Genomic DNA, 27,567 nt, shown 5'->3' with positions numbered 1-27,567 from the left:
ATTTTCAAAATTTTTAGGTGTGTCCATTGATGTGAGGTTAAACTGTAAGCAACACATTGATGGTCTGCTGAAACGTTTGAGATCAGGTACGTATGCTATTAGGGTTATTGCAAATTTTGGTGATACGAATCTCAGTAAATTAGCTTACTGTGCCTACTTTCATTCACTGCTTTGCTATGGCTTCATATTCTGGGGTAATTCATCGTTGAGTAGAAAAGTATTCAATGCTCAAAAACGTCTAAACAGAATAAATGCTGGAGCCCACCCATGGTCATCCTGCAGACATCTATTTAAGGGTCTAGGGATCCTCACAGTATATATATTCACTTATGAAATTTGTTGTTAATAATCCAATCCAGTTCAAAAGTAATAGCAGTTTGCATAGCTATAACACCAGGAGAAAGGATGGTCTTCACTGTGCAGGGTAAAATCTGACTTTGGCACAGAAAGGGGTACATTAAGCTGCCACAAAAATCTTTGGTCACCAACCAAATAGCAACAAAAGCCTGACAGATAGACAAATAACATTTAAAAATAAATTAAAATAATTTCTAGATGATAACTCCTTCTACTCATTGGCTGAATTTTTAGATATGAATTAAGGAGTAAAACCTTAATCATTAGTGTCATGCAATATTTTGTGTAATGTAACATCTTGTACAGACATCTTGCATTAACCTGGCACATTCCACATCATTACGAAGTGTCGTATTCATGATCTAATCTAATCATTATCTGTGTGGGGAAATGCCCGTACAGGACCTGCAACATGCAGTTATGCATTATCCTGCTGAAATATAGGATTTCGCAGGGATTGAATGAAGGGTAGACTCACGGGTGGTAACACATCTGAAATGTGACGTCCACTGTTCAAAGTGCCGTCAGTGCTAACAAGAGGTGACCGAGACGTGTAACCAATGGCACTCCATACCATCACGCCGAGTGATACGCCAGTATGGCGATGAAGAATACACGCTTCCAACGTGCGTTCACCGCGATGTCGCAAAACACGGGTGCGACCATCGTGATTCTGTAAACAGAACCTGGATTCATCCGAAAAATTGACGTTTTACCATTCGTGCACCCAGGTTCGTCGTTGAGTACACCATCGCAAGCGTTCATGTCTGTGATGCAGCATAAAGGGTAACCGCAGCCATGGTCTCCGAGCTGATAGTCCATGCTGCTGCAAACGTCGTCGAGCTGTTCGTGCAGATGGTTGTTGTCTTGCAAACGTCCCCATCTAATGACTCAGGGATCGAGACGTGACTGCACGATTCTTTAAGGCCATGCGGATAAGATGCCTGTCATCTGGACTGCTAGTGATACGAGGCCGTTGGGATCCAGCGCGGCGTTTCCTATTACCCCCTGAACCCACCTATTCCATATTCTGCTAACAGTCATATGATCTCGACCAACGCGAGCAGCAATGTCGCGATACGATAAACAGCAATCGCGATAGGCTACAATCCGACCATTATCAAAGTCGGAATCGTGATGGTACGCATTTCTCCTCCTTACACGAGGCATCACAACAACGTTTCTCCAGGCAACGCCGGTCATCTGCTGTTTGTGTATGAAAGATCGGTTCGAAACTTTCCTCATGTTAGCACGTTTTAGGTGTCGCCACCGGCGCCAACCTTGTGTGAATGCTCTGAAAAGCTAAAAATTTGCATATCACAGCATCTTCTTCCTGTCGGTTAATTTCGCGTCTGTAGCAGCTCATCTTCGTGGTTTAGCAATTTTAATGGCCAGTAATGTATTAATTCTATGCAGTTGATTTTCCTAAGACATACTGAGTCACCCATTTCAACGATAATGATGTAGACCTAAGTAATGAGTTAAAGTTCGTACCATAGCTGGGATTCGAATTTCGGTCTCCTGCTTACATTATTTTACCAAGTGTTTTTTTCTTCTCTTTAAAAGTAAAAAATTATAGAAGTTTCCGCTTTTTTATTAAGTATCTACTGTCTCGAAGTAAAGTACGATGTTCATCATAAAATAAAAAATATATATAATTATGAGGTTTCAACATTACTTTGCTTCTTTTTTATTATTTTTATTAAATAACGGTCGTTGTGTATTTGTGAGGTAGAGCGGGCAGATCTCGAGGCCTGGACACAGTGTCCCCTACACCTCCAACCGCCAAGACTTACTTTGGGAATGAATAAACTGTAAACGTGTTGAAAATATAGAGAAATAATTTTCTTAACGGAGAAAGCAAGTGGATCGACAATGAAACGGAAAGTATACGAAATACGCAAATAAAACCTCTCCAGGGGGGGAGAAAGGCTGCAGCGCTTAGCAATTTTTGACGCATCGCGCATCCGGTCTGGACACATCAGGTACGTCTTCACAGAAAGATGTATAAGTTCCCCAGGGTATCGGAACGATATCGTCACCTACCCAGGACTCTCCATCTGCACGAAGGCCTACTGAAAGCTGCGCCAAGATAATTAGAAAAGAAATTCTGGTACTTCCGGCTGCGCACAGTTTTGGTTTGCCTTTCATGCAAGCAAGACCAGAAGCCCAAAACATCTATGGCATCATTTCGAAATAGGTAATAAACCGCACATTACTATGAGAGTAGTAGATACCAGCTGGTAAAAGGAGGGTGTGTGGATCAGTATATGACAGCATCACTCAGAGGAAGTAGGTCAGGATTTGTCGTATCAAGTGCCAAATGTCATCTGACTTTCCACAGTAAAGACGATGTGCATCTGTGTCTGGCGTTATACAGCCTGTGCAATTGGGTGGGTCTGTTATAATGATCCGGTGAAATCTGGATTGTGTCACCTGTTTGCAGTTGGCTGTTACAAATAGTTCAAATGACTCTGAGCACTATGGGACTTACCATCTGAGGTCATCAGTCCCCTAGAACTTAGAACTACTTAAACCTAACTAATCTAAAGACATCACGCACATCCATGCCCGAAGCAGGATTCGAACCTGTGACCAAGCGGTCGCGTGGTTCCAGACTGAAGCGCCTAGAACCGCTCGGCCACACCGGGCGGCGGCTGTTACATACCACGTAGAATGAACATCAATGTCCGTCGAGTCAGTCCCTATAATTTTCCACACGACCATCCTTTGTATGTGTAGGTCTTTCCCCTCTATGAGGTTTGGGGCTCCGCCCCGTTGGAGAAAAGTATAAACGTTCTGCGTCTCGTACGACGCGTTGGCGGTACAGCGAGGAAACTTCGATATAAAAACAGTTTAGATGATATAAGGGGGGGGAACGTTTTCTGTCCTCATTGAGAGTGCGAGAGAAGGTAGCTTAAACGATTCCAAAGCTGAGAACAGTCAGACACTGTGGGCAAGTCCTACACAGCTTTAGTTGCATGTTCAGGAAGAGAACCACTATCCTGTCGTGAACTTCAACGAGCCCAAGGCCCTTTCAATTTGGGGAGGGGGTGAGGGATCCTGTCTTTACTGCCTGTGTATGTAACTTCTTCTTTAAATAAAATGATACACCCAAACTATGTTTGGTCCCAACTGATTTTCCTGAAATCGTCCTCTTCATCTGCTACCAGAGGCTATCTTAAGCCTATTCCAGGCCCCGAGTACTCTTAAAACTTTAATTTCTTGTGCAATTCTCTTGATACTACAGACTCCTGCAACAGAAAAACACAGTACTATGTTGTAATTTTCAGCATAGTTCAGGAAGTTGTATCCACGTGTAATACAAGTCTTTGGGTGGATCAGAAATTGAATGCAGTTAAGTCTGTGCAGGAAGTTAACATTGTATCGGTGATTCAAGTTTTTGAGCTTGCAGATAAACCTGTAGGGACATGATTATGAATGACAGCTTCATTTATATTTGTTCAGTTATTAACTAGTGTCGTTTTGACCACATTTCTCATGGGTTGTTCCTACGCCCTTGTATTATATCATTCTAGGGCGTAACGTTTTAAATTAATTGTTCTGTTCAATCTCGATTCTGTTTACTCAAGTCCAGTTCAGTTACTAAACCAAATAACTTTCTCTCAAGTTGGCAACAACTGTCAGGAGATACCTGTTTCAAATGGTTAAAATGGCTGTAAGCACTATGGGACTTAACAACCCCTAGACTTAGAACTGCTGAAACCTAACTAACCTAAGGGCATCACACACATCCATGCCCGAGGCAGGATTCGAACCTGAGACCGTAGCAGCAGCGAGATACATGTTTCAAAATTTCAGTGACTCTCAGAGTAGCCATCAGCCTTGTCTGTAACCCGCTGCGAATGGCATGAAAGTCGTAGAATATCCTTAGCAATGCCAAGAGTGGTGATAATTCGAGTGCAGCGGTCTATTGCCCAACGAACTTCTGTGACAGTTCTGAAGAGAGTGCTATGAAGTTCTCACTTCAATTTAGGAATGACGTTTAAGTCACAAGTGCTTAATTCTGGGGAATGTAGTGGGTAGTCCAGCACTTCACAGTTCCATCGATCGAAGAAATCGGTCTCAACTTGCCCGAGTATTGGTCCTCAAAATGTTGGACGGATCCTGCAGTGTCGCCACTTCTTTCGTAAAGGTATTCTTTTTTGGAAGCACAGCCTGAGATCACCTGAGGGAAAGAAACGGCGAGACTGTCTTGCAGGACGTACCCACAGCACCTGCCTAGTATTTGGCAGGACAATGCTCGGGCACATATGCCGCAAGTTATAACTGACTTGCTCGATCGATGGAGCCGGACTGAGCCATTATGGCTTCAACTAGAATTGTGAATTAAAGGAAGCATTCGCTTGAGAATTGTCACATTCATCGGTCAGTAGAGCGCTCCACTGAATTGTCAAGTGCAGCAGCTAAGGGTATGTTACAACTTCCACGTCACTGGCAACAGCTTATAGACAGTTCTGGTGTCTACTCTAAAGACCAGCAAAACTTTGAAACACGTGCTATTTTTCAGCCGGTAAGCTATCGATATTCGGCTGATGGTCTTGTCACCTCCGATAAATGCAAGAGCGGGTGAGCCTGGTGTGAGAGCAGCCGGCTATTCACCCCTGGTATTGACGCCGTGGGGTTGCCACAGTGTTACCTTGGGCGGAAGTTAGGCGACAGCATTTATAATATAAGGGGCGTTGAAAAAGAAACAAGCCAGAGGCATAATTACAGAAACCAGTACCTGTATGTTAGTAGTATTGCTCCTGGCTGTTTAGACACTTCTCCCACTGTGACACAAGGCGGTGACTGGCTGTCTCGTAAAATTCCCGGGACTGCAGTGTTAACCAGTTCCGCACGTACAGCTAGACGTTCTCGTCCGAGTTGAATCGTTTGCTACTCAGAGCCTTTTTAAGGGGACCACTAATGGCCCTCTTCTGATTCACTTCCTGCAGCGCGGGACAACAGTGAATGTCCAACATTATTCGCAAACCTTGACCACCCTTCGCCACGTGATAAAATCAAAACAACCAGGCAATCTCACCAGTTGAGTTATTTTGCTCCACAACAAAGCAAAGCCTCATACAGCCAACACAGTCGTGGCACTCCTGCAGAAATTAAAATGGGAGGTTCTCGGCCCCCTCCATACAGACCGGACCTCTCTCCCTGTGATTACACCATTTTTGGTCCCGTTAAAAAGGCTCTCATGGGTATACGATTCACCTCGGACACGAAGTCCAGCTGTACATGCGGAATTGCTTAACATCGCAGCCCCGTGACTTTTATGAGACAGCCATTCACTGCCTTGTGTCACAGTGGGACAAATGTCTCCGGGGGCAATACTTCCAACATACAAATACTGGTTTCTGTAATTACGCCTCCAGCTCGTTTCTTCTTAAACGCACATTTTAGATGTTGACAGGGTCAACTGCCATTGAGGTCCGACTTAAATTCGGAGTTTAAACTGAACATCGACAGAAAGGTTTTATGCTGACCGACCAGCCCTATTCAGAATCAAGACAGCGAGTGTGCGCTTCAATGGGCTGCCTGTTTCAGGTAAAGCAAAGCAGGCGCCATGAGTGCGGCTTGTGTAGAATGGTAACTTGGCCGAATGTTGCCGTATTGCCTGTGGACTTTCATCGTGGCAACGGAAGAGATAGACAGCGCAAACGAATAAATGGTGAGCGTGCAATCTGATACGCGAACATTTGTCTGCTTTGGTACTAACAGGACATGCTCGTGAAAGTGGCCAAAGCTTTGACGAAAAATTTCTGGATATATAGAAAAGACCATTTCATGCTGATTTCAAAAACGTAGAGTTTATGGGCAATATCATTTTCCGTTCGTTCTAAAATTGAGGTTGAATGTAATGTTGCACTGAAGCCACACCCATCTGTCTGTTTGAAGTGCGTCATAGTACATGATGCATAATTTTGTTCTTCTGTTCTTTCCATCGTTAGTTGCGGATCGTTAACACAGGTGTATTCTAGAAAGCACTGACTCCCGTATCCAAAGTACAGGCATGTTTAGAAGGCTATGGTTCGAAGGTAAACAAAGATCTGAGAATATATGACTTCGGAATTTTATACGCGCGTGGATTTGCAGTTATTGTGTTTTGTTTTGTTTCTGTTTTTCATGTGCTACAAACACCGAGACTAAAGAAATTTCGCCTCAAACGCAAGTTTTGTTCAAAATGGTTCAAATGGCTCTGAGCACTATGGGACTTAACATCTGTGGTCATCAGTCCCCTAGAAATTAGAACTACTTAAACCTAACTAAACTAAGGACATCACACACATCCATGCCCGAGGCAGGATTCGAACCTGCGACCGTAGCAGTCGCGCGGTTCAGGAGTGAGCTCCTAGAACCGCTAGACCACCGCGGCTTGCGGAAGTTTAGTGGCAACCAGTTCCAAAAACTACCGAATAATGCACATGTTGCTTCAAAAGTCGCCCGCGGAAACTGTGTCTACCGGCAGTGCTTCTAGACGTAAAATTTCGCTTTCTGAATGTAATAAAAACAAGCCTAATAGTATTGTGAGCAGCAGTAACGACGGATGTTACTGTGAATCTAAATATGCTGTCAAGACTTTTGAAGAGTGCTGTGGGAAAAAAGTACTGCAATTGTGACGATAGAATTGACGTTTCTGAGGACATTTCAGCAAGGAAGGATCTTTCAGATCAGTTAGTGATTGCCTGTGACTCGTGTAAGATACACAGTGATACTCTGACATCGCCAGTAACTTAAACTCGACATTACAGTGTAAATATTCAGCTTGCTTAAGCAATGCGATGTATTAGATGGAGAAGGAGAGCTGCCCAGACTTTATGTGCAGTGATGGATTTGCCTCCACCTCCACTGATGATTGACAGATACAATAAACTAACACATAATGCATTGTGTGATGTAAGTGAACCTTCAATTAAAAGAGCAGCAGAAGAAGCAGTAGTCTTGTCTGAGAATACAGACATTGTAGCAGATTTTGATGTATCTTGGGAGAAGAGAGGTGATACTTCTCTGAATGGGGTTGTAACCGTCACATTTATTGAAACTGGGTAAGATACAATATTATGAATGTCTATCACAGAATTGTCAGGGTTGTTCATGTAAATTTATTGGCACCCATGTTTGTGTAAAGAACTTTGATGGCCCAAGTGGAAACATAGAAACGAAAGGAGTTCTAAACATTTTTAGAAGATCAGAGGTCAGTCATGGTGTGAGATGTGTAAGCTACCTTGTGGATCGATACAGTAAAGGACACATTACTGTTGTTGATGGCAGACCATCTGGGGACACTCTGATAGGAACTGTTTGAATATGTTGGGCATGTACAGAAAAGAATGGGAGCTCGGCTAAAAAATTATGTAAAGGCTTGTGGAAAAATACTGTCAGACAGAAAACACATAGGTGGTCCAGGTTATTTTACAAAAAGTGAAATTGATTCTTTGACTCAATATTATGGACCTAGCAATAAGGATAAATGTAGGAGATAAGGAGAACATGAGATGAGCTATTTGGGCAACATGGTTTCACAAAGTGTCAACAGATGTATGGTGTCACCGGCAGACACCACACTTGCTAGGTGGTAGCCTTTAAATCGGCCTCGGTCCGGTAGTATACGTCGGACCTGCGTGTTGCCACTATCAGTGATTGTAGACCGAGCGCCGCCACACGGCAGGTCTAGAGAGACTTCCTAGCACTCGCCCCTGTTGTACATCCGACTTTGCTAGCGATGGTTCACTGACAAATTATGCTCTTATTTGCCGAGACGATAGTTAGCGTAGCCTTCAGCTACGTTATTTGCTACGACCAAGCAAGGCGCCATGATCAGTTTCTATTGATATTGTAAATCATGTACCGTCAAGAGCGACGTTCGTCATTAATGGATTAAAGTTAAGTATTCGACCAACTACTCCCGTTTTCTCAATTCTAATTCGCTTGTCAAGTTCCAGACCTCACGCCAGCCTGCGTGAGCTAAAACGTGTGCATTTAGGCCTCCTGTAGTAACACGGTGTTGGCTCTCCTGCCAACTACAACATTGGCAACGAGGAAAACCGCGTTCTTATCGGTATTGCTCTGATTTACTTGTGTAATGGCTTCGCCACTATCTCCAGATGTACTGTCCGAATTTTATCGCTTAGAGAATCAGCAGACGTAGGCCTTACCGGATGCCCTTGGACAGCTCGTCCAGGGTCAACGTGCGATGCAAAAGATGCGGCAGCAGCCGCTTCACCGCTAACGCAGCCACAACACGCTGTTGCACCCACTTTTCGACCTTTTGATGCTGCACTGGAAAGCTGGACGGAATGGTCAGGCCAATTTGGATTCCATCTCGCCGCCTGCAGAATTCAATGTAACGAGCGGCAGCCTTCTTTGTTATCGTCGGTCGGCGTGACCACGTACCGTGTGATAGTCAAATTATTTCCCCGACGCGACGTAGCAACTCTGTCCTATGAAGAAATTTTGTCTGCATTAAATGCATATTTCAAAGAATTAGTCAATGTAGTTGCGAAACGGTATACCTTCTTCCGTACAAAACGTACGGCTGGTCAGACTAATCGGGAGTGGGTTGCAACCTTGCAAGGCCTTACTAGGGATTGTGCTTTTGAGTGTCAATGTGGACTTCCTTATTCAGATAGTGTGGTTGTTGTTGTTGTCTTCAGTCCTGAGACTGGTTTGATGCAGCTCTCCATGCTACTCTATCCTGTGCAAGCTTCTTCATCTCCCAGTACCTACTGCAACCTACATCCTTCTGAATCTGCTTAGTGTATTTATCTCTTGTTCTCCCTCTACGATTTTTACCTTCCACGCTGCCCTCCAATGCTAAATTTGTTATCCCTTGATGCCTCAGAACGTGTCCTACCAACCGATCTCTTCTTCTAGTCAAGTTGTGCCACAAACTTCTCTTCTCCCCAATCCTATTCAATACCTCCTCATTAGTTACGTGATCTATCCACCTTATCTTCAGTATTCTTCTGTAGCACCACATTTCGAAAGCTTCTATTCTCTTCTTGTCCAAATTAGTTATCGTCCATGTTTCACTTCCATACATGGCTACACTCCAAACAAACACATGACTACTCTGCAATTCACATTTAAGTGCTTGGCAGAGGGTTCATCGAACCACAATCATACTATCTCTCGACTATTCCACTCCCGAACAGCGAGCGGGAAAAACGAACACCTAAACCTTTCTGTTCGAGCTCTGATTTCTCTTATTTTATTTTGATGATCATTCCTACCTATGTAGGTTGGGCTCAACAAAATATTTTCGCATTCGGAAGAGAAAGTTGGTGACTGAAATTTCGTAAAAAGGTCTCGTCGCGACGAAAAACGTCTATGCTGTAATGACTTCCATCCCAACTCGTGTATCATATCTGCCACACTCTCTCCCCTATAACGTGATAATACAAAACGAGCTGCCCTTTTTTGCACACTTTCGATGTCCTCCGTCAATCCCACCTGGTAAGGATCCCACACCGCGCAGCAATATTCTAACAGAGGACGAACGAGTGTAGTGTAAGCTGTCTCTTTAGTGGACTTGTTGCATCTTCTAAGTGTCCTGCCAATGAAACGCAACCTTTGGCTCGCCTTCCCGACAATATTATCTATGTGGTCCTTCCAACTGAAGTTGTTCGTAATTTTAACACCCAAGTACCTAGTTGAATTGACAGCCTTGAGAATTGTACTATTTATCGAGTAATCGAATTCCAACGGATTTCTTTTGGAACTCATGTGGATCATCTCACACTTTTCGTTATTTAGCGTCAACTGCCACATGACACACCATGCAGCAATCTTTTCTAAATCGCTTTGCAGCTGATACTGGTCTTCGGATGACCTTACTAGACGCTAAATTACAGCATCATCTGCGAACAGTCTAAGAGAACTGCTCAGATTGTCACCCAGGTCATTTATATAGATCAGGAACAGTAGAGGTCCCAGGACGCTTCCCTGGGGAACACCTGATTTCACTTCAGTTTTACTCGATGATTTGCCGTCTATTACTACGAACTGCGACCTTCCTGACAGGAAATCACGAATCCAGTCGCACAACTGAGACGATACCCCATAGCTCCGCAGCTTGATTAGAAGTCGCTTGTGAGGAACGGTGTCAAAAGCTTTCCGGAAATCTAGAAATACGGAATCAACTTGAGATCCCCTGTCGATAGCGGCCATTACTTCGTGCGAATAAAGAGCTAGCTGCGTTGCACAAGAGCGATGTTTTCTGAAGCCATGCTGATTACGTGTCAATAGATCGTTCCCTTCAAGGTGATTCATAATGTTTTAATACAGTATATGCTCCAAAACCCTACTGCAAACCGACGTCAATGATATAGGTCTGTAGTTAAATGGATTACTACTACTACCCTTCTTGAACACTGGTGCGACCTGCGCAATTTTCCAATCTGTAGGTACAGATCTATCGGTGAGCGAGCGGTTGTATATGAGTGCTAAGTAGGGAGCTATAGTATCAGCGTAATCTGAAAGGAACCTAATCGGTATACAATCTGGACCTGAAGACTTGCCCGTATCAAGCGATTTGAGTTGCTTCGCAACCCCTAAGGTATCTACTTCTAAGAAACTCGTGGTGGCAGATGTTCGTGTTTCAAATTCTGGAATATTCCATTCGTCTTCCCTGGTGAAGGAATTTCGGAAAACTGCGTTCAATAACTCCGCTTTAGCGGCACAGTCGTCGATAACAGTACCATCGGCACTGCGCAGCGAAGGTATTGACTGCGTCTTGCCGCTTGTGTACTTCACATACGACCAGAATTTCTTCGGATTTTCTACCAAATTTCGAGACAATGTTTCGTTGTGGAACCTATTAAAGGCATCTCGCATCGAAGTACGTGCCAAATTTCGCGCGTCTGTAAATTTTAGCCCATCTTCCGGATTTCGCGTTCTTCTGAACTTCGCATGCTTTTTCCGTTGCCTCTGCAACAGCGTTCGGACCTTTGTGTACCACGGGGGATCCGTTCCATCTCTTACCAATTTATGAGGTATGAATATCTCAATTGCTGTTGCTACTATATCTTTGAATTTGAGCCACATGTCGTCTACATTCGCATAGTCAGTTCGGAAGGAATGGAAATTGTCTTTTAGGAAGGCTTCTAGTGGCACTTTATCCACTTTTTTAAATAAAATTATTTTGCGTTTGTTTCTGATGGATTTGGAAGAAATGGTATTGAGCCTAGCTACAATGACCTTGTGATCACTAATCCCTGTATCAGTCATGATGCTCTCTATCAGCTCTGGATTGTTTGTGGCCAAGAGGTCAAGTGTGTTTTCGCAACCATTTACAATTCGCGTGGGTTCGTGGACTAACTGCTCGAAATAATTTTCGGAGAATGCATGTAGGACAATCTCTGAAGACGTTTTCTGCCTACCACCGGTTTTGGACAAGTATTTTTGCCAACATACCGAGGGTAGGTTGAAGTCCCCACCAACTATAACCGTATGAGTGGGGTATTTATTTGTTACGAGACTCAAACTTTCTCTGAAGTGTTCCGCAACTGTATCATCGGAGTCTGGGGGTCGGTAGAAGGAGCCAATTATTAACTTAATTCGGCTGTTAAGTATAACCTCCACCCACACCAATTCGCACGGAGTATCTACTTCGACTTCACTACAAGATAAACCACTACTGACAGACACAAACACTCCACCACCAATTCTGCCTAATCTGTCTTTCCTGAACACCGTCTGAGACTTCGTAAAAATGTCTGCAGAACTTATTTCAGGCTTTAGCCAGCTTTCTGTACCTATAACGATATCAGCTTCTGTGCTTTCTATTAGCGCTTGAAGCTCAGGGACGTTTCCAGCGCAACTACAACAATTTACAACTATAATTCCGACTGTTCCTTGATCCAAGCACGTCCTGTAATTGCCAAGCACCCTTTGACATTGCAGCCCATTCCGCACTTTCCCGAGGCCTTCTAACCTAAAAAACCGCCCAGTCCACGCCACACAGCGTCCGCTACCCGTGTAGCCGCCAGCTGAGTGTAGTGAACTCCTGACCTATTCAGCGGAACCCGAAACCCCACCACCCTATGGCGCAAGTCAATGAATCTGCAGCCAATACGGTCGCAAAACCGTCTGAGCCTCTGATTCAGACCCTCCACCCGGCTCTGCACCAAAGGTCCGCAGTCGGTTCTGTCAACGATGCTGCAGATGGTGAGCTCTGCCTTCATCTCGTAAGCAAGACCGGCAGCCTTCACCAAATCAGATAGCCGCTGGAATCCAGAGAGAATTTCCTCAGATCCAAAGCGACACACGTCATTAGTGCCGACATGTGCCACCACCTGCAGCTGGCTGCACCCTGTGCTCTTCATGGCATCCGGAAGGACCCTTTCCACATCAGGAATGACTCCTCCCGGAATGCACACGGAGTGCACACTGGATTTCTTCCCCTCCTTAGCCGCCGTATCCCTAAGGGGCCCCATAACGCGCCTAACATTGGAGCTCCCAACTACCAGTAAGCCCACCCTCTGCGATTGCCCGGACCTTGAAGGCTGAGAATGATCCTCTGAAACAGGGCAGGCAGCTGCATCTGGCTCAGCCAGAGACAGTGCCTGAAACCGGTTTGTCAGACGCACCGGGGAGGCTTTCTGATCAGCCTCCGGGGACGCCTTTCGCTGCCTGCCACGCTTTGGAACGACCTCCCAATCAACCACAGGCGAGGGCTCAGCCCCACTACGGGCAGCAACCGGGGCAACCACAGCGGCAGACCGATCTGGGGACAGACGGGGCGAGGTTGACATCCCCGTGATACCCGAGTCCGGCTCCCCACAGTGGTGCCCATTGGCAACAGCCTCAAGCTGCGCGACCGAAGTCAGCGCCGATTGCAGCTGTGAGCGAAGGGATGCCAAGTCAGCCCTCATCCGAACACAGCAATCGCAGTCCCTGTCCATTCTAATCGATGTTCAACAACAGTTACCGAAACACGAGTCCGTGCCTAGATAACGCAAGCGGAACACGCAAAGAATGCATCAACTAACCTGTACAAATGCCTAACGACTGCGCTACAATCTGCTGAATTTACGATTACAGTAACTAAAACTCGAAATTGCACCTCCTATACGAAACTCACACGCAATTTAAATAAGAATCTACGAAGTAAACACTAAAGCGCGATGCTACAACTGTCAAATACTATAATACGCCCTAAATATATGAATTAAACAATGCAAGTACCCAAAAACACGCAAAGAAATTAATTAAACTATCTAACAAATAGGTAAGCTAGGGTTATACGACTTGCTGCTGCAGCTGCTTACCCAACGGCGGCAGGGAGCACAATGACTGTGACCAACCGACACTGGCTGTTCAAAACAAAAACAGAAGATAAACGACTACGCGAATTTGCACTATTCAGGTACTAAGGCGCGATGCTACAACCCTCAAATACTATAATACACCCGAAATATATGAATGAAACAATGCAAGTACCCAAAAACACGCAAAGAAATTAATTAAACTATCTAACAAATAGGTAAGCTAGGGTTATACGACTTGCTGCTGCAGCTGCTTACCCAACGGCGGCAGGGAGCACAATGACTGTGACCAACCGACACTGGCTGTTCACAACAAAAACAGAAGACAGACGACTACGCGAATTTTCACTATTCAGGTACTAATGCGCGATGCTACAACTGTCAAATACTATAATACGCCCTAAATATATGAATTAAACAATGCAAGTACCCAAAAACACGCAAAGAAATTAATTAAACTATCTAACAAATAGGTAAGCTAGGGTTATACGACTTGCTGCTGCAGCTGCTTACCCAACGGCGGCAGGGAGCATAATTTATCGAGTAATCGAATTCCAACGGATTTCTTTTGGAACTCATGTGGATCATCTCACACTTTTCGTTATTTAGCGTCAACTGCCACCTGACACACCATACAGCAATCTTTTCTAAATCGCTTTGCAACTGATACTGGTCTTCGGATGACCTTACTAGACGCTAAATTACAGCATCATCTGCGAACAATCTAAGAGAACTGCTCAGATTGTCACCCAGGTCATTTATATAGATCAGAACAGCAGAGGTCCCAGGACGCTTCCCTGGGGAACACCTGATTTCACTTCAGTTTTACTCGATGATTTGCCGTCTATTACTACGAACTGCGACCTTCCTGACAGGAAATCACGAATCCAGTCGCACAACTGAGACGATACCCCATAGCTCCGCAGCTTGATTAGAAGTCGCTTGTGAGGAACGGTGTCAAAAGCTTTCCGGAGATCTAGAAATACGGAATCAACTTGAGATCCCCTGTCGATAGCGGCCATTACTTCGTGCGAATAAAGAGCTAGCTGCGTTGCACAAGATCGATGTTTTCTGAAGCCATGCTGATTACGTGTCAATAGATCGTTCCCTTCGAGGTGATTCATAATGTTTGAATACAGTATATGCTCCAAAACCCTACTGCAAACCGATGTCAATGATATACGTCTGTGGTTAGATGGATTACTCCTACTACCCATCTTGAACACTGGTGCGACCTGCGCAATTTTCCAATCTGTAGGTACAGATCTATCGGTGAGCGAGCGGTTGTATATGAGTGCTAAGTAGGGAGCTATAGCATCAGCGTAATCTGAAAGGAACCTAATCGGTATACAATCTGGACGTGAAGACTTGCCCGTATCAAGCGATTTGAGTTGCTTCGACCATCATCAGTTATTTTACACCCTAAATAGGAAAACTCCTGTACCACTTTAAGTGTCTCAGTACCTAATCTAATTCCCTCAGCATCACCCGATTTAATTTGACTACATTCCATTATCCTCGTTTTGCTTTTGTTGATGTTCATCTTATATCCTTCTTTCAAGACGCTGTCCATTCCGTTCAACTGCTCTTCCAGGTCCATTGCTGTCTCTGACAGAATTACAATGTCATCGGCGAACCTCAAAGTTTTTATTTCTTCTCCATGAATTTCAATACCTACTCCGAATTCTTCCCTTGTTTCCTTTACTGCTTGCTCAATATACAGATTGAATAACATCGGGGAGAGGCTACAACCCTGTCTCACTCCTTTTCCAACCACTGCTTCCCTTTCATGACCCTCTACTCTTATGACTGCCATCTGGTTTCTGTACAAATTGTAAATAGCCTTTCGCTCCCTGTATTTTACCCCTGACACCTTTAGAATTTGAAAGAGAGTATTCCAGTCAACATTGTCAAAAGCTTTCTCTAAGTCTACAAATGCTAGAAACGTAGGTTTGCCTTATCTTCATCTTTCTTGTAAGATAAGTCGTAAGGTCAGTATTGCCTCACGTGTTCCAACATTTCTACGGAATCCAAACTGATCCTCCCCGAGGTCCGCGTCTACCAATTTTTCCATTCGTCTGTAAAGAATTCGCGTTATTATTTTGCAGCTGTGACTTATTAAACTGATAGTTCGGTAATTTTCACATCTGTCAGCACCTGCTTTCTTTGGGATTGGAATTATTTTATTCTTCTTGAAGTCTGAGGGTATTTCGCCTGTCTCATACATCTTGCTCACCAGCTGGTAGAGTTTTGTCATGACTGGCTCTCCCAAGACCGTCAGTAGTTCTAATGGAATGTTGTCTACTCCGGGGGCCTTGTTTCGACTCAAGTCTTTCAGTGCTCTGTCAAACTCTTCACGCAGTATCACATCTCTCATTTCATCTTCATCTACATCCTCTTCCATTTCCATAATATTGTCCTTAAGTACATCGCCCTTGTATAAACCTTCTATATACTCCTTCCACCTCTCTGCCTTCCCTTGTTTGCTTGGAACTGGGTTGCCATCTGAGTTCTTGATATTCATACACGCGGTACTCTTCTCTCCAAAGGTCTCTCTAATTTTCCTGTAGGCAGTATCTATCTTACCCCTAGTGAGATAAGCTTCTACATCCTTACATTTGTCCTCTAGCCATCCTTGCTTAGCCATTTTGCAGTTCCTATCGATCTCATTTTTGAGACGTTTGTATTCCTTTTTGCCTGCTTCATTTACTGCATTTTTATATTTTCTCCTTTCATCAATTAAATTCTATATTTCTTCTATTACCCAAGGATTTGTAGCAGCCCTCGTCTTTGTACCTACTTTATCCTCTGCTGCCTTCACTACTTCATCCCTCAGAGCTACCCATTCTTCTTCTACTGTATTTCTTTCCCCTAATCCTGTCAATTGTTCCCTTATGCTCTCCCTGAAACTCTGTACAACCTCTGGTTCTTTCAGTTTATCCAGGTCCCATCTCCTTAAATTCCCACCTTCTTGCAGTTTCTTCAGTTTTAATCTACAGGTCATAACCAATAGATTGTGGTCAGAGTCCACATCTGCCCCTGGAAATGTCTTACAACTTAAAACCTGGTTCCTAAATCTCTGTCTTACCATTATATAATCTATCTGATACCTTTAAGTATCTCCAGTGTTCTTTCATGTATACAACCTTCTTTCATGATTCTTAAACCAAGTGTTAGCTATGATTAAGTTGTGCTCTGTGCAAAATTCTACTAGGCGGCTTCCTCTTTCATTTCTTAGCCACAATCCATATTCACCTACTATGTTTCCTTCCCTCCCTTTTCCTACACTCGAATTCCAGTCACCCGTGACTATCAAATTTTCGTCTCCCTTCACTATCTGAATAATTTCTTTTATTTCATCATACATTTCTTCAATTTCTTCGTCATCTGCAGAGCTAGTTGGCATACAAACTTGTACTGCTGTAGTAGGCGTGGGCTTCGTATCTATCTTGGCCACAATAATGCGTTCACTATGCTGTTTGTAGTAGCTTACCCGCATTCCTATTTTCCTATTCATTATTAAACCTACTCCTGCATTACCCCTATTTGATTTTGTGTTTATAACCCTGTAGTCACCTGACCAGAAGTCTTGTTCCTCCTGCCACCGAACTTCACTAATTCCCACTATATCTAATTTTAACCTATCCATTTCCCTTTTTAAATTTTCTAACCTACCTGGCCGATTAAGGGATCTGACATTCCATGCTCCGATCCGTAGAACGCCAGTTTTCTTTCTCCTGATAACGACATCCTCTTGAGTAGTCCCCGCCCGGAGATCCGAAGCTGCATGTCCTCGGGAAAAATTACGTCTGTAGTTTCCCCTTGCTTTCAGCCGTTTGCAGTTCCAGCACAGCAAGGCCGTTTTGGTTAATGTTGCAAGGCCAGATCAGTCAATCATCCAGACTGTTGCCCCTGCAACTACTGAAAAGGCTGCTGCCCCTCTTCAGGAACCACACGTTTGTCTGGCCTCTCAACAGATACCCCTCCGTTGTGGTTGCACCTACGGTACGGCCATCTGTATCGCTGAGGCACGCAAGCCTCCCACCAACGGCAAGGTCCATGGTTAAAAGGGGAAGAGATAGTATGGTACGTGATGCAATTGCACAGAATGTTTCTAATGTTCGTATAAGGGAACAGGTTTTGAAAATAGTCTATCCCCCCTGCTACAAGTGATGGACATATTGGATCGGCAGGACACTTGACTTTGTTCAGGAATCATTTGAAACTTCGCCAGCAGTGTTTCAGGTTAACCGGCCCGCCGGGCAAGTTGCACGGAGCAGTAAACAGCCCTCGCGCCCGGCCGCGGCGCTGCCGCCAGGCTCTCAGCCATGTGTGCCGCGCGGGCATGCAAATGCAGTGATCAAATCATGATCGCGGTGTACTACTAAACATTCTCGTGCGAACTGCCCGTCACGTCAAGCTATTTGCTTTTATTGTAATAAAAAAGGACACGTTCAGAGTGTCTGCCAGAAAAAGCTCAGATGGGAAGCTCAAAACCGTTCCAGGCACTTTGCTTCGCGCCGGAATCGGAATCGAACGAAGGATACTCAGGCTTGCGAAAAGTCGCCCATGGAAATTCATGTAGTTCATTCGACTCCACCCAGTGCCACTCTCTCTAACAGTGACTGTGTTCGTCCCAAAAGTGGTATGCGTCGACATCGCCGTAACTCCCGTCAAGTCGCATGTGATTATGTACCAGTGTCAGTTCACGTTGCACGAGACAGTCGCTTTTATCGTCAGCAGGACAATAAACCTTTTGTGGACTTGGCCATTAGCGGCAAAGTGATACCATTCCAGCTCGATACCGGAGCTACAGCTTCACTGATCAATCAAGGCACTTACAAACTGCTGTTCACACCTCCGTTGCGTGCCGCAAATGTTACGTTAAATAGCTATTCAGGACAAGAGATCCCTGTGTTAGGACAGTGCAGCCTTCTTGCAACATACAGAGGACAAATACAACTTGTGTCATTTTACGTCCTTCGTTCTTCTTCTGCAGTGAACTTGTTTGGTTTCGATTTATTTCAGATGTGTAACTTGTCTATAGTAAATCAGGTCCTATCAGCGAACCAGACTGTGCCTTCAGACAATGTTTCCCGTCTATGTGAAGAATTTGCAGACATTTTGGAACCGGGCATCGGTTGCGCTAAGAACTATAAAGCACATTCGGAACTGAAAGTAAACGCGCAACCGAAATTTTTCAGAGCGCGCAATATTCCCCACGCATTGCATGATGAGGTCGCAAAAACATTACACGATTTGGAATCACAAGGTGTAATTGAACGTGTGCAGGCTTCTCTCTGGGCATCACCCTTAGTAATTTTGCCAAAACCTTCCGGCAAGTTGAGATTTTGTGTGGACTTCAAGGCAACAGTGAATCCACAGTGAATCCACTAGTGATTGCCACTTTTCCTTTACCCCGCCCGGAAGATCTTTTTGACCAACTGTGCCCGGGTAAATATTTTTCGAAGTTGGACCTCGCAGATGCGTACTTGCAAATACCGGTGGACGAAGAATCCCAGCGCGTTTTGGTGGTTAACACGCATCTTGGTTTGTATCGATTCAAACGACTGCCATTCGGGTGTGCATCCGCCCCTGAATTGTTTGAGCAATATCTACAAACTGTTTGTGCGTCGGTCGCTACTGCAGCAAATTATCTGGACGATATTGTGATCTCCGGAAAGACGGAAGAAGAACATTTGGCCAATCTCAGAATATTATTTCAGGTCTTGCGACAAAATGGTCTTCGCTTGCGGAAGGACAAATGTGTGTTTTTTGCTCGTGACTTGCCATACTTGGGACATGTACTCAATGCCCAAGGCGTACATCCCAATCCCACGCACCTTCGTGCAATACAAGACTTCGCCGCAGAATTTCAAGCAGCTACAGAGTGTGCTGGGAAAAATAAATTACCATAGCAAATATGTTCCGCATGCCTCTTCCATTTCAGCTCCGCTTCATCGCTTACTCCGTAAAGGTGTTCCGTTCGTCTGGACGACGGAATGCGACTACACCTTTCGCCAGTTGAAATCGGCGTTGCTTTCCAATACTTGCTTTACGCCATTCGATCCCCAGAAGCCCATTTTGTTGATGGTGGATGTATTGGATTTCGGGATCGGTGCTGTGCTTGCGGACAAAGATGCATCGCGCGATCGCCTTATTGCCTTTGCGTCCAAATTGCTCTCGTCTGCTCAAAGAAATTATTCACAGATCGAGAAGGAAGCAGTGCCTCTCGTATTTGGTGTTACAAAGTTTCATGGTTTCTTGTATGTTCGTCACTTTACCATAATCACAGACCACAAATCTTTGACATCGCTTCTTCATCCGACCAAGCCTGTACCTCCACGTATAGCGCAGAAATTCATTCGCTGGTCTATTTTCCTCTCGCAGAACCGCTTCGATATCTTCTATCGGTCCACTGCTAAGCACGGAAACGCCCATGCGTTGTCCCGCTTGCCTGTTGCTGAGGATAGGGCATTCGATTCCTCTGAACTTTCTTGCATGTTCATTGATGCGGATACCGATGACGTGGTCGAATCGTTTCCGATTGATTTTCGTCGTGTAGCTACAGCCACAGCTGCCGACCCTGTCCTTGCTCCCCTTCTGCGTTTTGTTGCTACGCAATGGCCCTTGTCAAAGTCGCCGATTTTTTTGCTCACAAGGAGAGACTTTTTGTACGACGTGTTTTGCTGTTGCGTTCTGATAATGATCAGTCCAGGGTCGTGGTCCCACGTTCGTTACAGTCCTCTGTCTTACAGTTTCTCCACCAAGGACATTTGGGTATAGTGAGAACGAAACCACTTGCTCGTCAGCACTGTACTTGGTTCGGAATCGATGCCGCCATTACGAATATGTGCTCTTCTTGCATGGTGTGTGCCGAACAACGATCAGCGCCACCGCCGAAATTCTTTGCATGGCCAAAAGCCACTTCCCCTTCGCAACGCTTACACATCGATTTGCTGGTCCATTCTGGAATGCTCGATGGTTGGTTGTGGTAGATTCATACAATAATTTTCCTTTTGTTGTCCGGATGTCTTCCACGACGTCATCTGCCACCATCCAAGCGTTATCCGCTATCTTTTGCATTGAAGGCCTCCACAGACTATTGTTTCCGACAATGGCCCGCAATTCATGTCCGCAGAATTTCAGTCATTCTGCAAGGCCAATGGTATTCAACATATGACGTCCGCGCCGTTTTCGCCACAGTCAAACGGTGCCGCTGAACGATTGGTCAGGACTTTCAAGTCACAGATGTTGAAAGAGTCGCATTCTCGGGAGAACGCGTTATTGCTCTTTTTGCCCTCGTATCGCTCTCAGCCCCGAGATGGTCGCTCGCCGGCTGAGTTGCTCCACGGTCGTCATCATCGAACTTTGATGTCTTTGCTATATCCGCCACATCAGGTTCCTGTGCAGCGGCAGACACCTGCTTTTGCTACAGGCGACGTTGTCTACTATCGCCACTACCGAGGTTCACGGCGTTGGCTCGAAGTGCGCATTCTTCGCTGCCTCGGCACCGCTATGTATCTGGTTTTGGGTGCCTCTGGTGAGGTGCGTCGGCATCTCAATCAGCTACGCCTCTGTCGTCGCACGGGATCTGCCGCTCGCCGTCTGCTTTCAGCGACGGTGCCGTCCGGTCGGCGCCCTGGGGACCCATCTACTGGCTCGCCTCAGGCCCAGGTGTTACCGACGCTGCCGTCCATTTTGCCCCATGGCGACGCGCCGCTGCCACCGCCGCCGCCGCCTGTTCTCCCGCCGGCGCCGCCCGCAGTGGACGCGTCGCAGTAACCGCCGGGCGCCTCCCTGGGTCACGCGCAGCCGATCACTTCCCGTGAAGAGTTTTCCTCCGACACGGAACTCTTGCCCGCTCCGGACCATAAGTCGTCTTCGCCCGTCGGGTGCCCCGGCCCGATGGAGGTCGACCCTTCGGCCCCTCCTGTCTCTCTACGGGCGCATACACCATATGTTGGCGTGCACCCTGGAGAAGGTTTTCCGGCGTTTTCTAGCTCCCCGCGGTCCGAATGGCAGGGTGCGGGTGGCACAGCCTCGCCTGTTGTTAGGCTCCCCACCTCGTCGCATACGTCATTATGGGGTCCTCCCCACGGCGGGCGGAAGCCTTATGCCACAACCGTATGCCGATTTGCGGGGGATGAATGTGGTGTCACCGCCAGACACCACACTTGGCGGTCCGGTAGCATACGTCGGACCCGCGTGTCGCCACTATCAGTGATTGCAGACCGAGCGCCGCCACACGGCAGGTCTAGAGAGACTTCCTAGCACTCGCCCCTGTTGTACATCCTACTTTGCTATCGTGGTTCACTGACAAATTACGCTCTCATGTTCCGAGACGATAGTTAGCATAGCCTTCAGCTACGTTATTTGCTACGACCTAGCAAGGCGCAATGATCAGTTTCTATTGATATTGTAAATCATGTACCGTCAAGAGGTACGTTCGTCATTAATGGATTAAAGTTAAGTATTCGACCAGCTACGCCCGTTTTCTCAATTCTAATTCGCTTGTCATGTTCCATACCTCACGCCAGCCTGCGTGAGCTAAAACGCGTGCATTTCGGCCTCCTGTAGTAACACGGTGTTGGCTCTCCTGCCAACCACAACAATATGAAACCCCACAGCGCGGTTTGTGTCGAATAGGGGAAGATTCGTGGTGCAAGTTCTGGTTGAGCAATGCTACAGGCATAAGATACACCAACAAGAAGTTCGTACCACCTGCTGTAATAGAGGCAATTAGGCCTAGGTATAGGGATCTGGCAAATAAAAATCTACTTAGGAAATGTATGCATGGTCTCTCTCAGAATGCAAATGAAAGCCTTAACAGCTGTACATTGGGGAGAATGCTCAAAATTGTACTTGTTTTGCCGACAGTGCTGAAGATTGGTGTAACGGATGCAGTATTAACATTCAATGATGGTGCAGTTTCAAGGATCAATGTTGTGAAGAAATTGAACATCCAGATGGGAAGGAAAATGGCTTCAGCTGTAACTGCTATTGATAAGCGGCGGTAACCTAAGCAGAGACAGCTGCAGAAGCTGCTACCAAGGAGTCAAGGATAAGGAAAAGAACGAAGAGATAGAGTATGGAGGATAAGGAAACAGGAGGACAACTGGAGAATGCAGCTGAGCATAGTGGTAAGTTAATAAACCTGTAAATCTTCTTTTGTGGTTTACCTAAACCTTGAATTTTCATCATTCAGCCGGCCAGTGTTGCCGAGCGGTTCTAGGCGCTTCAGTCTGGAACCGTGCGACCGCTACGGTAGCAGGTTCGAATCCTGCCTCCGGCATTGATGTGTGTGGTGTCCTTAGGTTAGTTAGGTTTAAGTAGTTCTAGGGGACTGATGACCTCAGATGTCCCATAGGGCTCAGAGCTATTTGAACCATTTTTCATCATTCAGGTACACTTTTCTCCTAAATGACTCAAGTTAAACTCACAAAAATTGTTACAGATATTTAGAATGATCTCCTCTATCTCCCTTGTCTACTATTTCCTGAAAAATTTATAACATGATGATAATGTCGGTGATATTTGAACTACATTTTTAAATATTTTTGTTGTAATAAAATAAATTACTCGTCGTTTTTACAGATCACCATCAGGGAAGGAACTTGGAGGCATTAAACACAAGTTGTCTGTAGTCTGACTCTTTTCCCAAGCTGTGCAGTCAGCGGTTCCAAAGAAAATGGTACTGCAGTGAAATAGCGCTCCGTTTTTTATACTATTAGAATTATTGTTGTTAGTACCAAAATATAATAAGTATTTCAATGATTTATTGGGAAATGCTTTGACTAATTACCCTGACTGGGTGTAAGAATTTTGAGATATCTCTCATTTATAGATCAGTTGCACTATAGGGGTGAAGGTAATGGTTAAAATAAAGCCCGTTTACAATCGTGTCCCATTAATGTGTGTCATCGATTAATCTTGTTTACGAATCTCGCTGTGTTTCAGAACATTAGGTTCAAGTCTACATTGTCAGCCGCGCACTGTATGCCCATACGGTTCCCCGATTTTTGCCTTTTGGTTTCGACTGAGTGCCGCAACGTTTTGAGTTCTAATATTAATATTTATTGGACTAGTCTCTGTACAATAAATATACGTATAGGAGCTGGCACCTTGCCTTGCTGTTTATCCTTTAAATAGTTTTAAAAATACGTTTTGTAGCTCTGCTCCTGGTTAATATTAGTGATGTGTCGTTGCCCCAGCGAGAGAGAGAGAGAGAGAGAGAGAATTTGGCTAAACTGTGATTCATGGCAGGAAACTCATATTGTGGCAAAGTTGTTTTAACCTTTTAATGCCTGATATTTGTCACGCATTGGTAAAAGCTTGTTATTTAGCTCATGGTTAAGACATTCATTTTATCCATTTGGAGCCCTGATTGAAGATCTGTTTTAGTTCGATTACTTACAGACACTGACAAAGAGAAGGAACAGGGTGAAAGGACATCTGCTAAGACATCAGGAAATGTATTTCACGTAGTCGTAGAGGGTAAAAACTGTAGAGTAAGACAAATATTGGAATACATGCAGCAAATAATTGAAGACGTACATTGCAATTGCTGTTCAGGAATGAAAGTTTGGCACACTAGAGAAATCGTGTCTGGATGCATCAGATGAGTCAGAAGACTGATGACTCTAAAAAAAACTTGGTTTTCAGATCACATTATCCAATAACGTGTTCATCTTCCTTTAGGGTGTGGGTCACACACTGGCTTGTTTCATTTTAAGACATGTACTGTAATTGTTTCTTACGTGTGTTTCAAATTAGAGATTGATTCTCTATGCATCATTAACCTGTTTGATATAGCCTACTGAATTCTAGGAGGCCGGATCCGGCGGTTATTTCGATGCTGTTATAATCAGTTCGTTTCTACAAATTAATTAAATTTAATTTACTGTCTACATTGTGCATTTCTTAAAAGAAAATAATTGTTTCCCTCTGCAGCCTTTAGTATTTATGATCGGATTTACTTTGTTAACTGATCGTTTTAATTGGTTATTTGATAAAATAATTTTTTTTAGAATACTGTATATTTTTATTTCTCGGCATTTGAGTCTGACCTTTACCTCTACCGGACTGAATGTTCTACCTTGTAGTAATCTTGAGATATCTCAATTATGCATAAGTTGTAAATAAATAATTGCTACCATTAAAGTTCCAACGATCGCATATTCATGACCTCTGCAGTAGCGCCACAAAATATCTTTATTAAGTTGGCATTTTATGTAGTCACAATGATAGGTATCGCACAACAACATAAGTGATCTGTTTCGAAGACCTTTCCTTCTGTTTTCACTGCAACTACGTTACAACCACTCAGTAAATCGTGTCGCACTGTACCACAGCAAGAAACCTGTGAACTACAGAGCTGCGTTTCCCACGTTCCATCATGCACCTAGTCTGATGTTCCTCACATCCCATGCTTATGAACTTCCGAGATTTCAGCCTATCTGATAGAGACGGGATGTACTTTAGACGGTGCTTCATCAAGGTCGAGCTACTACCGCTCTGCTGAGAACCTCCCGTATTCCTGGGAATTTTTGTAGGTAATGAGCTAATATCATAGTTATCGCCACTTATCGCAAGTCTTCGGCTGTCAGGGTAAACAAGTCCCGACAATTGTTCTGTTATTCTTAGTAATGGCCTACAAATCACTCTGTACATGCATCTTTCGACGACCCAAGGTTTTTCATAGACAGTAATGTCCTGTCGACCTAGACGTATTTTGTTCATTTACATGGTTTTTTTAATTATTTCGTACTGCATAGAGAAGATAGTATGTTAGTGTTGCTACAGGGGTAAGACCAAAGGTATCTGAAATCATTCGTAACCCTGTAGCAGTGCTGGGTAGAAGTTGAAACGTACCGATTCCACCCACAAACGCAGTAAGAGAGTTCGAGTAAGAAGCATTGCCCATTGAAAGTCAACATTTTCAGTGTGGTAATGTTATTGTATATTATCAGTGTAACATTATTTTGGTGGTTGTTCTATCTGATTTCAGCGTTATCAAGCGAAATATTCTTGAATTAATAATGACATAGAAAAGCGAAGAAAAGTATTTGTTGCAAAAGCTGATCTCCTTGCTATACCTTTTTCTAGTATGACGTCCACTGTACTTTTGTTGGCTTCGAAAAGTCGTTCGTATAGCTAATCTCTTGTAGTGTATATGAAGACAGAAAACAATTTAGAATACAAAATACATTCTATAGAAGCCCCGCTATAGTAACTCTAGGTTAATACGTACCACAGCAAGGACAACCGAAAAACATAGTTAACCCATACTAGACGAGGGTTTTTTAACCAGAAACTCCTGTATACTGTATTTAAAAAAGCACGCTGCATGTCACAGGGATACGGAGACATTGGAACAGGGAAAGGAGAATGGAAGAATGGATAACGAAAGCCAAGAACGGAAATGACTGGTGGAGGACTATAAAGGACCCATACAATCTCCCCGGACAAAGCGACAGTTAAGAAGAAGAACATGTCACATTTGAAATTCGATTGCTTTATATACGCGTCACTCGCCGAAAACCGAGTCCTTCGAGAAAGACAAGCCGCGGCGCGTAAGTCACGTAGATAGGCTAAGCTAACTCAACTCAGCATACAAACTGCGTTTCTACACCTGTTAACTGGTTACTAGGTGTGCATGTACAAACGACAATTGTATTTTCTGCTGGTAACAGGTTTAATGATAGGAAATGCATAGGCCTACTAATAATTTGTTACAGCTGTACTGGGGTACAATACAATTAAAATCTTTCCAAAATGATTATCAGTTGCATAAGGCGCCACATCTCCTACGAAATGACGACTGTTACGCAGAAGAGACTAAATACTACAAACAAGTCGTTGTACCATTTGTGTCGAAAATTCATTTTAATTTTTTTGTGCGACTAGTAATCAGTAAGACTTCATAATAGCACATTTCAGTAGAAGATGCAATTCTCGTTAGTCCGCACACGCCCAGCTGCGAAATAGCAGGTTTAGAAACGCATTTTTCCTGCTGAGTTAAGCGAGAGGAACATATTGGAACAGTTTTGGTGTAACTGCTCAGTTAAATCTTCAGCGAGTAGCTTAACCTGGATACGACGCACCTGCACAACCTTGTAGGCTCGCTTCCTAGTCGAATCCAGGGGGTTACCAAGTATAGGGGTGGAATTCCACAATATTAAATAGTGCGCGTAATGATTTCTCTTGGAGTAACTAAATTTTTGTCCGGTGAGCTTTTAATGTTATAAATGCGCTTCGTTTGTGTGTTCGGGTGTTAACACAAGTAAGTCTTGTTATCCGACTCGCAACATCCTGTGTGTGGTTGTCCATGGAAGAAACACGGCACTTTTAAATTCAGATTGCAAAATGCGAATGGTTGTCTTCGTGCTTTATTCATAGTCATGTTATAGTTTAATATTAACCGGAAATCTGTGCCTCTTAAAGCTCGGTGGTAAGTTAATCGAAACGTATGGAGTACGTCGTATGAATTGCCACTTGCCGTTTTCTTTTCGGTTAATATTTCCGTTTCTTTGATGTTGTTTAGAAGAGTTTTTGTGAAGGCTCAACGCAAGTTTAAATGAATATACGAATTATGTTGGATAGTGTATGCTTTAATTTTGTTTCACCATTGTATTAATGGATTTAAATTATTTTCTTCCTCTAGTATCATATTAGGTATTCGCTAACTTCTTTGATGAAGTAAGTGTTTTTTGTTGCTGCAGTGGTTGGAGACAGTGCTACGGACAACATAGCAGAAATGCTGATGAGGGATGAGTGTGGGAGTGTTCGCTCATACAGTTGTTCTTTGTTTATATAGTTTTCCTGGATAAGCGTATAAACTTTGTAAATGAGTTGTCCACTACCTTTACAGCGTTGAGTAACTCTTCGTTTAAGATGATTTTACTGGACTGCGGCTCAAAGAGAAATG

Source organism: Schistocerca gregaria, chromosome 8, assembly GCF_023897955.1.
Source record: "Schistocerca gregaria isolate iqSchGreg1 chromosome 8, iqSchGreg1.2, whole genome shotgun sequence".
NCBI lineage: Eukaryota > Metazoa > Arthropoda > Insecta > Orthoptera > Acrididae > Schistocerca > Schistocerca gregaria.
This window is presented reverse-complemented; position numbering follows the sequence as displayed.